Genomic DNA, 13,096 nt, shown 5'->3' on the forward strand with positions numbered 1-13,096 from the left:
AATATTTTTGACCTATGAAATAGTTCCCTTCAAAATCTCAAAATAGAATTTTTAAAAATTATAAACATGTCCCAGATGTTAGAGAAAAAAAGAAACAACTTTTTATACCGTTTATATAAACAACAAAAAGAACATAAGACAGTAACTGTTCTTGGTACATGGGGCTTCCCAGGTGGCACAATGGTAAAGAACATGCTTGCCAATGCAGGAGACGTGGGTTCGATCCCTGGGTCAGAAAGATTTCCTGGAGGAGGGCATGGCAATATCCTTTAAAGTTGTGTTTTATAGTTAATATTTGAAACTGTTGCTATCTTCAATTGGCATTTATATATGCATAATATTTTTAACAGAAAATAGCATTTTCTACAGATGCACGTAAGCTCGGAGCAAATTCTGCTAAATGGAGGCTTTTCACAAGTCTTTTATCTCCATTCAGGATTCTTATCATCGATAAATATTTGTTATAAGGCAAAACTCATGAAAATAAATTCCTCTATGGTACTTTTAAATGCTTTATCACATTTAGATGACACAAAATTATAGATCATTCCTAATTTAACTCCGTTGTAGTACAGAATATAAATGTATCTGATTAAAACCAGGAACATCATCAAAATATTGCCACAAGTTCAGATGCTCCAAAACATCCATAACCCTATTTTAGAGTTAAAACTTGGACACTGAATTCTCTAATGTGGTTAGTGCCCTTCTTTGCTCTTGTTGGGATAAATTTTAACATCTTCCTATTTGAAAGCCTTGTTTTCAGTAACTGCACTTGGTTAAACGCTTTTTAAAATCTGAAATGTTTTGGCACTTCATTCCTTACGTTGAACAAAGATTTCCAACTGTTTCAGAACAGAACACACCCCAACTTCACAGCATTCATCCACATACCATCAAACACACTTAGGTTGATTTAGAGAATCATTTCTCAAACATTTCTAAAGCCTAGTTGATGGTGACAGGCAGCAAAATAGAAGATGTGTACTTACAATGCCGCAGTGTTTTTTGTATTCACAAAAACACTTGATCACAAAAATTTCATAGTTCAGTTTTTCTGTTTGCAAGAGAATCTGTAGACGTAGCAATTGCAGTTTGTTAGGATATAGCCACTTGTTGAATGCAGCTATGAATTAGGTGTATGCCATACCCACTTCAAATAACTTTCTGCCCATAGGTTTCTTGATTTAGTAAGGACAATTATTTATAGCATCACAAAATTTGTATTCTGCAAAAACAACATCTTGTGTTAAACTTTTGACCAATTAACAGTTGTGTTCACACTAGCATGAGATATTCCACCTGTGACAGAATGAACTTTCACAAGCTTTATTTTGATCCCAGGAAATAGATGGGGGGAAAAAATAAAACCATAATCGAAATTAATGGATTTTTTCTGTTTAAAACACCTGTTAATGCTAACTTACAACTGGAATCATTTGTATGTTTTTCCTTCTGTTAATGAAACCAACAAATTAAAGGTATCACTTCACTTTTCCAATGTGCACACACACACAAAAAAAAACTGAACTCAAAAATAAGTACAATCAACATAGAATAGCAGTCATTTGATCCAAAGGAAAAGTCATGCTTCCTAGAGTGCTATCAGTGAGCCTTCCATAGCTGTCTGTGTTAAATTGTCATCCTTGGGCACAGTCTTATTACAATAACTGTTACGTTGACATTTGAGGTAGTCGCTGATGCTTCCTTAGCATCAGTATATTGTATTAGTATATACAGACTTACAGAGTGAATAATATCAGTGAGGCTCCCATGCTAGATAATCCCAGAGAACATTTTGTGCGAGCTCACATTCATCATCAACTTTCTTAAAAAAGCAAAAATGTGGTAATTTTTCATTTAATTTGTTTTTTTCTTTTTCAGCCCATTGTTGCTGAAGGGGATATTGCAAAGTAAAATAGAATAGCAATCAAGAAATGACAAAAACACTGTCATAAACACATTCACATCATTTTTGTAAAGGTCTGTTTCCTGTGAATATTTCACATATACCTAACCTGTAATTTTCTGTTTCCCATGGACGCTTCTGACCGGAGTTTTGTGCGTCTCTGGCCGCAGCATGGGTTAGCACAGCTGGTCAGTTCATCCGGTCTGTGGAGGGGTCTCCCAGGGGAGAATGCAAGGAGTTAGCTGCCCTAGCTGCTTATGTCCAAGTGTGCTCTTTATTTTATTGGTGAGCATCCTACCTGTTTTCCTTGAAAGAGAGGTATTTACTGCAGCCAAGACTGGAAAAGGACAGGAAAACAGATGGACTGTCATTGGTTACCGTTCCGACTTAATCACATGTTAGGATGAAAATTCTCTTCCCCATGCAATTGTCTCATCACTGGTAGGCAAGACCATGGCCGAAGCTGGAAGAGCAAAGTGGAGACTGCGTGCTCAGTCACATCTGATTTTTTGCGACCCCATGGATTGCAGCCTGCCAGGCTCTTCTGTCCATGGGATTTTCCAGGCAAGAATACTGGAGGGAGTTGCCATTTCCTAGTTCGGGGGATCTTCCTGACCCAAGGATCAAACCTGCATCTCTTGGGTCTCCTGCATTGGCAGGTGGATTCTTTACCACTGCGCCACCAAAGTGGAAGGTACCAAACCCAATCTTGGTGCCTTTTAATGCAAATCTTAATAACAGTCCTTGGTTTAAACAAATGAAACATCTGGACAAAACTTCATCTGATGGGCTGCAGGGGCAATGGGTATAATCTAGTGCTTTCACAGATAAGCCAGGACCTAAGGTCACCTGGGCTTCCTGGTGGTTCAGTCAGTAAAGAGTCTGCCTGCAATGCAGGAGACCACCTACAATGCAGGAGACCTGGGTTCAATCCCTGGGTCGGGAAGATCCCCTGGAGAAGGAAATGGCAACCCACTCCAGTATTTTTGCCTGGGAAATCCCACGAACAGAGGAGGCTGGTAGGCTATAGTCCATGGGATCGCAAAGAGTTGGACACGACTGAGCGACTAAACCACCTTAAGTCTCCCTAGTCAGAGATCACATTTGCCTGTCTGTTTCATACTGTCCTCTTTTGGCCAGACTGTTCTGATAAGCCTGCCGCTCTGCCCTCCTATATTGCTAGCTTCCAATCCCACTGCTGAGTGAGCTTTTTTAAAAGTCCTTGTGAGAACACATGGCTGGGTAACACCCCTCAGTATTGTCCTCTTGAGCTGGAATAGTTGAACTCTTCACCGTGGCCCAGGGAGCCTCTTAAGCATCCACCCACCCAGCTGGCCCTGTAGATTTTAAGCTTCCAGGTGCCACGTACCTTGCCTGTCTATTCTCTACCAGGGTGGTTCATGAGAGCCACTCAATACACTTTCTTGAAGGAGTGAATATGATTTGAGTCGATGAAAAGAAAACAGAGGAAGTGTCTTGCTAATCCATGGGGATAAGGAATGCAAGCCTAAATCTCTATGACCTAAATATTATTTCTATCTCTGATAACAGAGTTGGACAGCAGAATGTAACAAACTACATCCTTCTCCTTCTCCACCATCAGAGGTGTTATGATGCCTACAAACCATTCTGATCCTCAGTCTCCCATCCGTCCCCCCCCACCCCTTCTCCCAACCCAGGGAGAAAAGTGTGAATTTTAGTGCGTCTATTGTTTCCTCCAGCATTAGGCCAGAGATTTTGTTTGGCGTATACTTGGTGTATGTGGCAAGGAAAGGTGCTTTTCTGATTGATTTGGGGAAAACAAGGCCACCTGATGGTGGTGGTGGAGTACTTTGAAATCACAATTTTGAGGTCTGTGTTCTTACACGACTGCTTTCTGTTGGATCTCTTTTTAAAACATGCTGCCGTTCAGTTTCATCATGAATGCCTTTCCAAGGACAGTAAATGGTTTTACACACTATGACATCGTTTCCATGGCAACTAATGTATTTTAGCAAAGAGAGAGACTCTGCTAGAAGTAGGCTAAAAAGGACAAATACAGAAATGGCACAGTGTAAAATGTGGGACAATGTGTGTTGTAGTAAAGATTTTTTTTTTCTGACTTCTTGTTTAGCAAAACCTGTGGAAGTAGATCCTGGTTTCTTAACTCTTAGTAGTAAAATGTTTACTGTACCCAACATTATCTAGTATTCTGCTGACACAGTTTCTTTATTTAGTATTTGGATTTCTTTTTTTTTTTTTGCTTTCTTGTCTGTTTGCTTTAACATGTTGTTCGTTCCATTAACATACAAACATTTGTCATTTCACCCATTTTTAAATGGTGAAACTTCATCTTCACCTCGAGTTCTTCTGTGGTAACCACCTCACATCTCGGCTGCCCTTAATGACAGAGCCTCTGTAAGGGCTGTCTCCACATAGCATCTCTTAAAAAAAAGAATCAAAGGCATTCCAAGCAAGATTTTACCCCACCACTTGCTCCAGTTACTCACCTCTCATCCTCTAAGGTTATTACAATTTAGCTCTTGGATTTTTCAGAAGCTAACATGTAAATATAAGTATGACTGACTGTTAGTAGCTCAGTTATGTCTGACTCTTTGCAACCCCATAGACTGTAGCCCACCAGGCTCCTCCATCCATGGGATTTTCCAGGCAAGAACACTGGAGTGGGTTGCCATTTCCTTCTCCAAGGGATCTTCTCAACCCAGGTATCAAACCTGGGTTTCCTGCATTGCAGGCAGACTCTTTATCGTTTGAGCCACAGGGGTTATAAGTATACATTTCAAATAATTCCACAAAACATCAAGCCCCATGTGTGAGCCTTTGTGTAAACCTAGTTTTAAAAAAATAAGGGATTGGGTTACCCTGCTTTGTATGCCTGAATGTACTTGGATTTTTTGTTATGTGATAACAAAATGCTCTTAAGTAAACCCCAAATGGTGGGCAGATAGCAGTCAGTTTCCTATTTAACAGAAAAAGAAGCCAAGGAAACGCTCTTATGACTTAGAAAGTTAGCAAACCAGTCTCTGGGCTGGATGAGGGATGATACCCTCATTTATTTTTTGTTGGGACCACATGGTGCCTTTAAAAAATTCAAACCAACATTTAAAACTTGAGCACTTTTGTATAAAAACTGAGATTTCCAGCTTCTCTTGAAAAAATAAAAAAGGAGGTCTGGCCAAGCCTGCCTTCCGTCCTGACAGCAGCCTGCCCAGGCAGCATTGCAGCTGTCCCCTTGGAATGGAGCGGGGTTCTCCGCTCACCCCAGCCCCGCCTCACGTACTCCATTCATTCCTTGTACCTGCCTGGCTGCTGTGGGTTGTTTAATATGTGAGTGTTGCTATATCCTCTCCGTTTGCCCAATCACAAAGCAAATAAATAGCAGAGCTAGGAGCAGAACTTGGTTTCCAAGCCAACTGCTTCCTCCCTGGCTGTGTCCCAAAATCCTGTGTGTTGGAGCATAATTCGTAGTTAGTGGTGAGAGAGATCATTAGGAAGCAGAGTCTCTGCGTTGCACCTTACTGCTTGCAATAGAGCCTGGGGCTAATTGTCCTAGGCACATTGTTCATAGTTGGGGGGCCTCCCCCTTCTGTTTCTCTCCGAAGGTCGTATGGGCCGTTGGTTGTGATGGGCAAGATGGCAGTGCTCCACGGGTGTTAACAGTGCATAGAAACACAGGCAAGAGGGGGAAAGCTCCCACAGCATAACAGCGGTCCCCGAGTTTCTAGATTTTTCATTGAGGTGAGTGAATATTTATATAAAAGAAATAAGAAGGGGGTAGTAGCCCAAAGTGTGTCTGACATTGGCCAAGGCCCATGACGTCTTCCCAGTGTGGGAGGCTCAAGGGTGTCCCCAGCCAGTTTTGCTGTCCTCTCCTAGACTCGCCTTTTCCTTTGAATTCCTTCTGGGTCCCCTTGATTTCAGGGAGCTGAAGACGCCCCTGAGGGTGGTGTCCACTTGTCCCCAAGCTCTTCACTGCCCTATGCCCCTCACCACTTTGAACATGCACTCATCACTGTGCCCTTTCTAAGGGTGGGTGAGATGGGAGAAGAGTTGCAGGTGCCCCCACCTGGAACCTTCTTAGAAGGTTCATATGTATAGCAGGACACAGGAGGAGAATGAGCTTGTCTGGGACTAGAAGGAATAGCCAGAGAGGGGAAATTTTTTTTTTTTCCTGGGGAAACGGGGTAATGAGGAATACCCCACAACGAAAGGCCTTGTCTGAGCAGGGTCCTGTCCTGGGGCCAGCCCCAGCTGGGGGTGGCACGGCAGAGCAGGGTGCCCTGCGTGGCTGCGTGCAGCTGTGGAGGCCCCGGGAGCCCACTGTGAGAGTGGGCCTGTCCCTGGGTTGCAGGCAGGCAGCCAGGGACTGCCCCCTCGCCAGAGAACATTGAGGCGCTTCTGTGTGCACTCTGTATGTGTCTCAGCTTTCTTTGGAATTGTGGCAGAGTCTGGCCCTGCCTGGTCTTTTTTTGTGCCTTGGATCCTAAGTTAAGAATAAGTGAAGGAACACTGCCCCTGTTGACACGCTTGATATGGAAGCTGCTATCAAATGGCCATTTTATCCTTGGTGGCCACTGACATCACACCACGTACAGCTCTGAGTTCTCACTTGAGTTCTGATTGAATAGAGCTGTGATCGTTGGAGCAGAAAGAAGCCATTCAGACGTGAATATGTGGAGACGTGTCTAGTAACGTGCAGATGTTTTCTGGCAGGTCAATAAATATTTTAAGTCTTTTGCAAGTAGTGAAAAGGGTTGAATTGGGAATAGAGGAGATTCTGTTGCAAGAGAAAAGTATACCTCATTTCTCTCTCAATCTTCCATTTCTTAAAATAATCAAACAAAAGCCCAAGCCACAATTTAAATCTTGGCTACATCGTGGCCCTTCCTTACATCGTATCTTATTCAAGACGTGATTATGATTCTAATGTAAAAGGAAACACTGGGTAACATTAAAAGTAACAGCCGAATCTTCAGATTGGATCTTTGTCACTTATTTATAGCTAAAGACATGGGACTAAATTTAAAGAACAGGTCATCTTCTGGGTACGTGAGTGTGTGTGGCATATGGGTGCACCCTGGATTTATAACCCCCTTCCTTCCCCAGCACCCTCCCAGCTCCTACATGCAGGAGGTGGCGAGTCGGCCTGATTGAGTGTGAGTTTCATTTCCTGGGTTTCCATTGTTCAGTTCTTCGTTAGTCACCCTGCTCCTCGCCACCCTTCACACCTCCATCCGCAGAGATGGCACAGGTCTCCTTTGTGTTGCCAGCATGGTACTTACCCACTGCCATTCTGGCCGCAGACAAGCTGGTGTTCCATTGGAGAGGCAGGGACCAGTCCTACCTGAAGTGCTGTAGGCACACAGAGAGGAAATCCAGTTCTTCCTAGAAGTGGGGCCAGAGGGAAACAGGAGCGGAAAGGTGGTTCTGTCCTGGGCCCTGAAGGTCCATCAGGAGAGGATGCTGCTCACCCAGCAGAGTGGGTGAGACTGGAATGAGGATCCTTAGTCCAGTGCCAGGAACATTCTGGGGGCTCTGTCTGGTTTTCTGCCCTTTCCTGAGAGAGAGGCGGGTTGAAAGTATACTAGTGGCTGCAGATGCGTGCCCCTCACTGCCCGACTTCTAAGCTGGTGTACGCTGTCCCTCACCACCTGCCTCTGCCTTCGCTTCCCACGTTTCTCCCTCTAGCTTCCCACCATCTGCAGCCACCCCATGCCCTGCGCACTGTCAAGCCTCTTGCCATTCTCCAAACACATGGCCAGTGTCCCTTTGCCAGGTCAGGGTATTCCTCTGCCGGCACGGTCCTCTCACAGGGTATACGGTAGGTGCCCGTGGGAGAGGTCCCCTGGCGTCTGAAATAGGAGAGCAGGAGGGGTGGGGTGGGGGTGGCTGTATCAAGAAGGAGCTCGAAATTGAGGGCTTCTCAGTATTATTTTTGGAATTTCCTCTAAAAATAAAAATCTTTGTGTATTCTCCCAATGATGGAGGACCTGAACTGATCTAGAGAGTGGGGAAGATTCATTTTGGGTCCAGGCCTCATCCTTCAGCTTCCCTTCCTGCAGTTGATCACACATTTGCAGCATTTAATGGATCTGCCTTTTCCCCTGGGGGAATCTGGGTCACATCAGTCATGTTCTCAAACAAAGTATCAGTACTACTTCAGCAGGAAGAACAAAAGCATGGACCATGCCCTAATGTCCACAAGCCCACGACTGAATACATTTGTATGGAAATAGTAAACTATTTGGGATTCCCTGGTGGCTCAGATGGTAAAGAATCTGCCTGCAATGCGGGAGACCTGGATTCCATCCCTGGGTCAGGAAGATCCCCTGGAGAAGGGAATGGCTACCCACTCCAGTATTCTTGCCTGAAGAATTCCATGGACAGGGGAGCCTAGCAGGCTACATTACAGCCCATGGGGTCACAAAGAGTCAGACATGATTGAGTGAATAAGCCCAAAGGTGAATAATTGGTCAGATTTTTAATGTGAAATGAAAGTGTTAGTCACTCAGTCCTGAGTCCAGAGACTCTGAAACTCCCTGGACTGTAGCCCGCCAGACTCCTCTGTCCATGTAATTCTCCAGGCAACAATATTGGATGGGTTGTCATTTCCTTCTCCAGGGGATCTTCCCACCCAGGGATTGAACCTGAGTCTCTGGCATTGCAGGCAGATTCTTTACCATCTGAGCTACCAGGGAAGCCCTTTTTAAATATAGGAGTCATTGAAATAAAATATTACCTCTATTTCATCTAAGTATTTGATGACCAAAATTTATTTGTTCTCTACTTTTCAGAAATAGCCTTCATTTAAAAATGGTATAACTGGTTTTAAAAAAACTAAAGCTACTCTTCATTCAAGATGGGTTGCCATATGAATTTTACTTTCAGGCAATTCTATTTCATCCACCCATATTCTCTTTGAAACAATGGAGCTGGTGCCTAAAAATATCTCAGGCCGTGTGTGCTTGCTGTGAGTCTTTGAAGTTGACGCTGTGACATCCTTCTGGTTTCTGGCTGCAGGATGGTGCATATATGTACTGTCTTTGTTAATTAACTCCGTCTTTTTAGTAAGCCTGAAACGGAAATTGGATGATGCTGCATGTGTGTACGTATGGATAAGATTCTTTGTGTAGTAGTGAGCCAGCAGCTGGAAGTGGGTTTTCAGTTTTCCTTTTAGTACTGCTTGTTAAAGAGCTGTGGAGTGAAGGCTCATTCTTTCAGAGCATGTTGCTGAACTTGGTACCCTCTGAGGCTGCTATTGTGCTGTGTACATGGGAGAGGCCAAGTTTCCTCACTGATTTGGACAAGGGTAATGATTCTCCACCTGCTCTTTCTGTGGCAGATGAAGGCAACCCTCACCTGGCAAATTAGAACATTCTACTTTATAAATCAGAATGCTGTTGCTGTTGAATCGCTTCAGTTGTGTCCAACTCTTTGCAACCCCATGGACTGTAGCCCACCAGGCTCCTCTGTTCATGAGATTCTCCAGGCAAGAATATTGGAGTGGGTTGCCATTCCCTTCTCCAGGGGATCTTTCCAACCCAGGGATCAAACCCTCATCTCTTAGGTCTCCTGCTTTGGCAGGCAAGTTCTTTACCCCTAGCACCACCTGGGAAGTCCATATATCAGAATGACGGCCTTCCTAAACCTCTTTGTAAGTATTTAAGAATGGAAGTCAGTCTTCTCTGTATAGATAGATGTTCCCTTTGGTGAAAAGTTCTTATAGTACTGACTGACTCTTTGCAGGTTATAGAGAGGCCAGTTGAAATTTCTAGAAAGAGAGAATTCCTTTTTCTTTCATCTTTAACAGCTCAACACTGTCTAGATCCCCAGTGGGGGAGCCAGAAGAGATGGCACGTATTGCCTAGTGGCGTTTGGTAGGCTAAGACAGCGTGTCTCAGAAGCCAGGAAGAGATGGGGCTGTGGGTTGCCCAGGCATGGACTGTGGCAAGCTCATTAGCACGTTCTCTCCCTCCAGCCTCTGTGCTGCTTCTCTTGCGTGTCTGCAGTGAGTTCATGATTTGAATGCCCATCTGCAGAAGACAATATATCAGTTTCTAATTCTCTTCCCCATGGCCATTTTTTCTTCCCTTCATTCTGAGTCATCTTTGATTAAACAAAACAAAGATGTGACTGTTAATTATGTCGTCTTCCAAATAGTGTAAAAATTCTCTTGTGTGTGTATGAAGGGGGGATGGTTTTGATGGGGTTGATAATTTATGTTGGGGGTATTTTAAACCATGGGCCAGAAAGAAAGATGCTAAGAATCATACTAAAAGCAAGTTTGAGTCTCTACTAAGGCAGGAAAAATTGTTTCTGCTTTTTTTTTCCCCCAGATTTTTCAAACCTTTTACTTTCTACCCTGACATATTGTTGTCAACATAATTCCATTCAACTATTTTTATTGTTCTCTTTAGGTACCTTATTAAAACAGAAGCTTTGTTCAAGCGGCTAGAATCACAAAGAATAAATGAGGTATTGGAACACAGTATTGGCAGGTTGTAGGCAGAGTACTGGTAAAGAATCCACCTGCAATGCAGGAGATCCCAGTTTGATTCCTGGGTCAGGAAGATCCCCCGGAGAAGGGATAGGCTACCCACTCCAGTATTCTTGGGCTTCCCTGTTGGCTCAGATGGTAGAGAATCCACCTGCAATACAAGAAACCTCAGTTTGATCCCTGGGTTTGGAAGATCCCCTGGAGGAGGGCATGGCAACTTATAGGCACTCTGAAGAAGGAGTGTGTGTGTGTGTGTGTGTACCCGCGCGCGCATGAGCATACTCAAGATCTCCATCCCTATTTTTCCTGGCTCTGGAAACTAAAGACCTCTTGCTGGCTTCCTTTGGTTGTACAGGCCCAGGTCTTTGCTGTTGTAGGCAGGTGTTGGTGGCAACTGTGACTTCACAACAAATGTGTGAAGAAGAAAAAAAAATTGTGGGCAAATCGATTGTCTGCAGCAAATGAAAATTCTATGGTGGTGCTTTGTGGGTGGTTTACAAGCAAAGAATGCTCAGTTCCCTTCTAATGTTTTTTTTTTTCCTACAGTTTTTTGAAGAAGCAGGATGCTGATCTAGACGTGGAAAAAGTAAGTTGGCAAGTTTTGCACTAGAAGCATGTGCCTTGTAAATTAGAAAGGGTTGTCCACCAGGATTAGGTCCACTTTGAACTTGGAATTGTGACTTTGAGCCAATGGGTTTCTGAGAGTGAGGTTGAATTAGAGGTGGAGCTGGTGTATGACAGAGAAAGCCTTAGCTTACTTAGGTGAACCTACCATTTGCCCCTCTGCCCTTATTTGTAACACTCAATTTTGATAATTATGGGAACATATGTTTTAGCTCTGAGATATATCTCCCCAGCCCAGAAATAGAACAGAACAGCTGTCCTGTGGCTGCTGAGTCTTCAAGGGCTGGTGGGGGATGAGCAGCCCTCCAACTTCTGGTTAAGACTGCTTAAGAGAAGGTTCATTCATTGTTGGGTTTTCCTCTGCTTTCAGACGGCTGCTGTTTACCGTTGCCCTAGTTGTACCTTCAAATTGCAGTCACTGTGTGACAGGTCATGCTTTCATTCGCTTAACATTTTTTTGGTGCCCACTGGGTGCTGGACACCTTGCTAGACTCTGCCAAGACAAAGATGAATGTGAAAGACAATATACAGATAATTATTGCACAATCTGATAGAGCTGGGCATCCAGAGAAGCTGCTGGAGGGACGGGGTGTGTGAAGGAACCATGTGTTCATTCTTTCTGTAGACTGGGTGAGTCTTCTCTGCCTGTGCTTCCCTTGCCTCCCAGGCCCCTTGGGTTCCCAGCAAAGGCTGGACTTAAACAGGTCTCACCAGCTAGCTGTAGGATCCTTTAATGCCCCAGACTCCACTGACCAGTCACATGGCCTTGAGTGTAATCTTTTATTGGATCCCTGGTCACTCAGGGACTGCCATCTCATCATTCTAGAATGACTTGGATGTTATTTCTTATTTTGAATTTATGTGCAAAAGAGGTTCTTCTCCTAAACTAGAGCCATTCTGTCTGCAGACAGTGCACTTTTATTTTCGAGGCAAGGAAATACAACTCTCTTGAAACCTTGTTTGAGAACAGTTATGAGCAACCCCTGATCTTTGACCCCGTGCAAACTCCCCAGCTTCTGCAGAATGATCTGTGATCTCCTGGGCCAGGCCAGACCCCCAGCAGCCAGAGTCTCTGGGTGTCAGGAGCCACCCCAGGGTGGTGTAGCTCAGAACAGCAGAACACCCAGCAGAGACGGGGGCAGGGAGAGGGTCCAAGAAGTGCCCGGTGATGCTCCAGGCTACAGACCCTGTCTGGCCTCATGCGGCCCAGGCCACAGTGAATCCCACAACCACAAGGCCAGGAGATCCAGCTCATGGATGGGGTGCATCTGTCTGTGAGCCTACAGGCAGACCAGAGGGCTTCAAATGGAGTGGGGAGCCCTGAGTGGAGTGAATTAAATTCTTGCTTCAGCTCTGCTGTTCACATGCTCTAAGATCTTAGGCAAATCTCTTTTCCTTCTGAGCCTCATTTTTCTTATCAGTAGCGAGAAAATTCCTTTTCCAGGACCAAGTAAAATTAAAATTAAAATTAAAAATTAAAAACACAAAACATATTTTTTTATGTTGTTTTCTAACTTGAGCCTTGTATCAGAAAGGAAAAGTGGTTGTTGGCCACAGTCTAAAGAAGACTTAATAAGGCTGGCCATGGGCTGGGAGCTCCCTGCAGGTGGAACCTGATCGATTGTCCTGGCAGCAAGGTGTGTCTAACAGTGGGATGAACTGTGTGACTGACCCTGTTTTGGGCGTTGCACGTTTGTTAGTGCTGAGGGAATTTAGACTAAAAGAAGCTAAATCTGGGGTGGGAAATGCTTCTTGAGCTGAGTGAGTTTGGGCTCCTCTGAAGGGTTCTGCCCACACCCTCTCAGTCAAGTAGTTAGTGACCTGAAAAACACTTAACCACCAGAGGGGAGTGCACTATTTTAAAAGCTCTGATTCAAAAACTTCAATTCCAGAATCTTATTCTAATGCTCAGAGAAGGCTATTGAGTACAGATATGCCAAATAATCTTTTTGCCTGTGTTTATATACCTGCCAGGAAGAATCTAGTACAGGGTGTACTTCCATTGTTTAAGTAAATGATACCTGTTAGCCAACCCAAGTGAAAAAGATTCACTGATGTCAGAATGT

At 44.2% G+C, this 13,096-nt stretch overlaps 1 protein-coding gene across 3 annotated transcripts in view; it reads left to right on the forward strand.

Moving 5' to 3' along the window:
* Positions 1-13,096, forward strand: part of FYN (FYN proto-oncogene, Src family tyrosine kinase) — a 211,423-nt gene that overhangs the window by 16,940 nt on the left and 181,387 nt on the right. For 2 of the 3 annotated variants that reach the window (XM_043889954.1, XM_043889951.1), the window contains exon 2: positions 10,953-10,992. The gene's annotated coding sequence lies outside the window, so the exon portion shown is untranslated. Of the gene's footprint in view, positions 1-5,511; positions 5,648-10,952; positions 10,993-13,096 lie in introns of all 3 variants that reach the window. The other variant, XM_043889952.1, reaches the window with a different exon arrangement.

The sequence above is a fragment of the Cervus elaphus genome, chromosome 28 (genome assembly GCF_910594005.1).
Source record: "Cervus elaphus chromosome 28, mCerEla1.1, whole genome shotgun sequence".
In the NCBI taxonomy this organism is placed as follows: domain Eukaryota; kingdom Metazoa; phylum Chordata; class Mammalia; order Artiodactyla; family Cervidae; genus Cervus; species Cervus elaphus.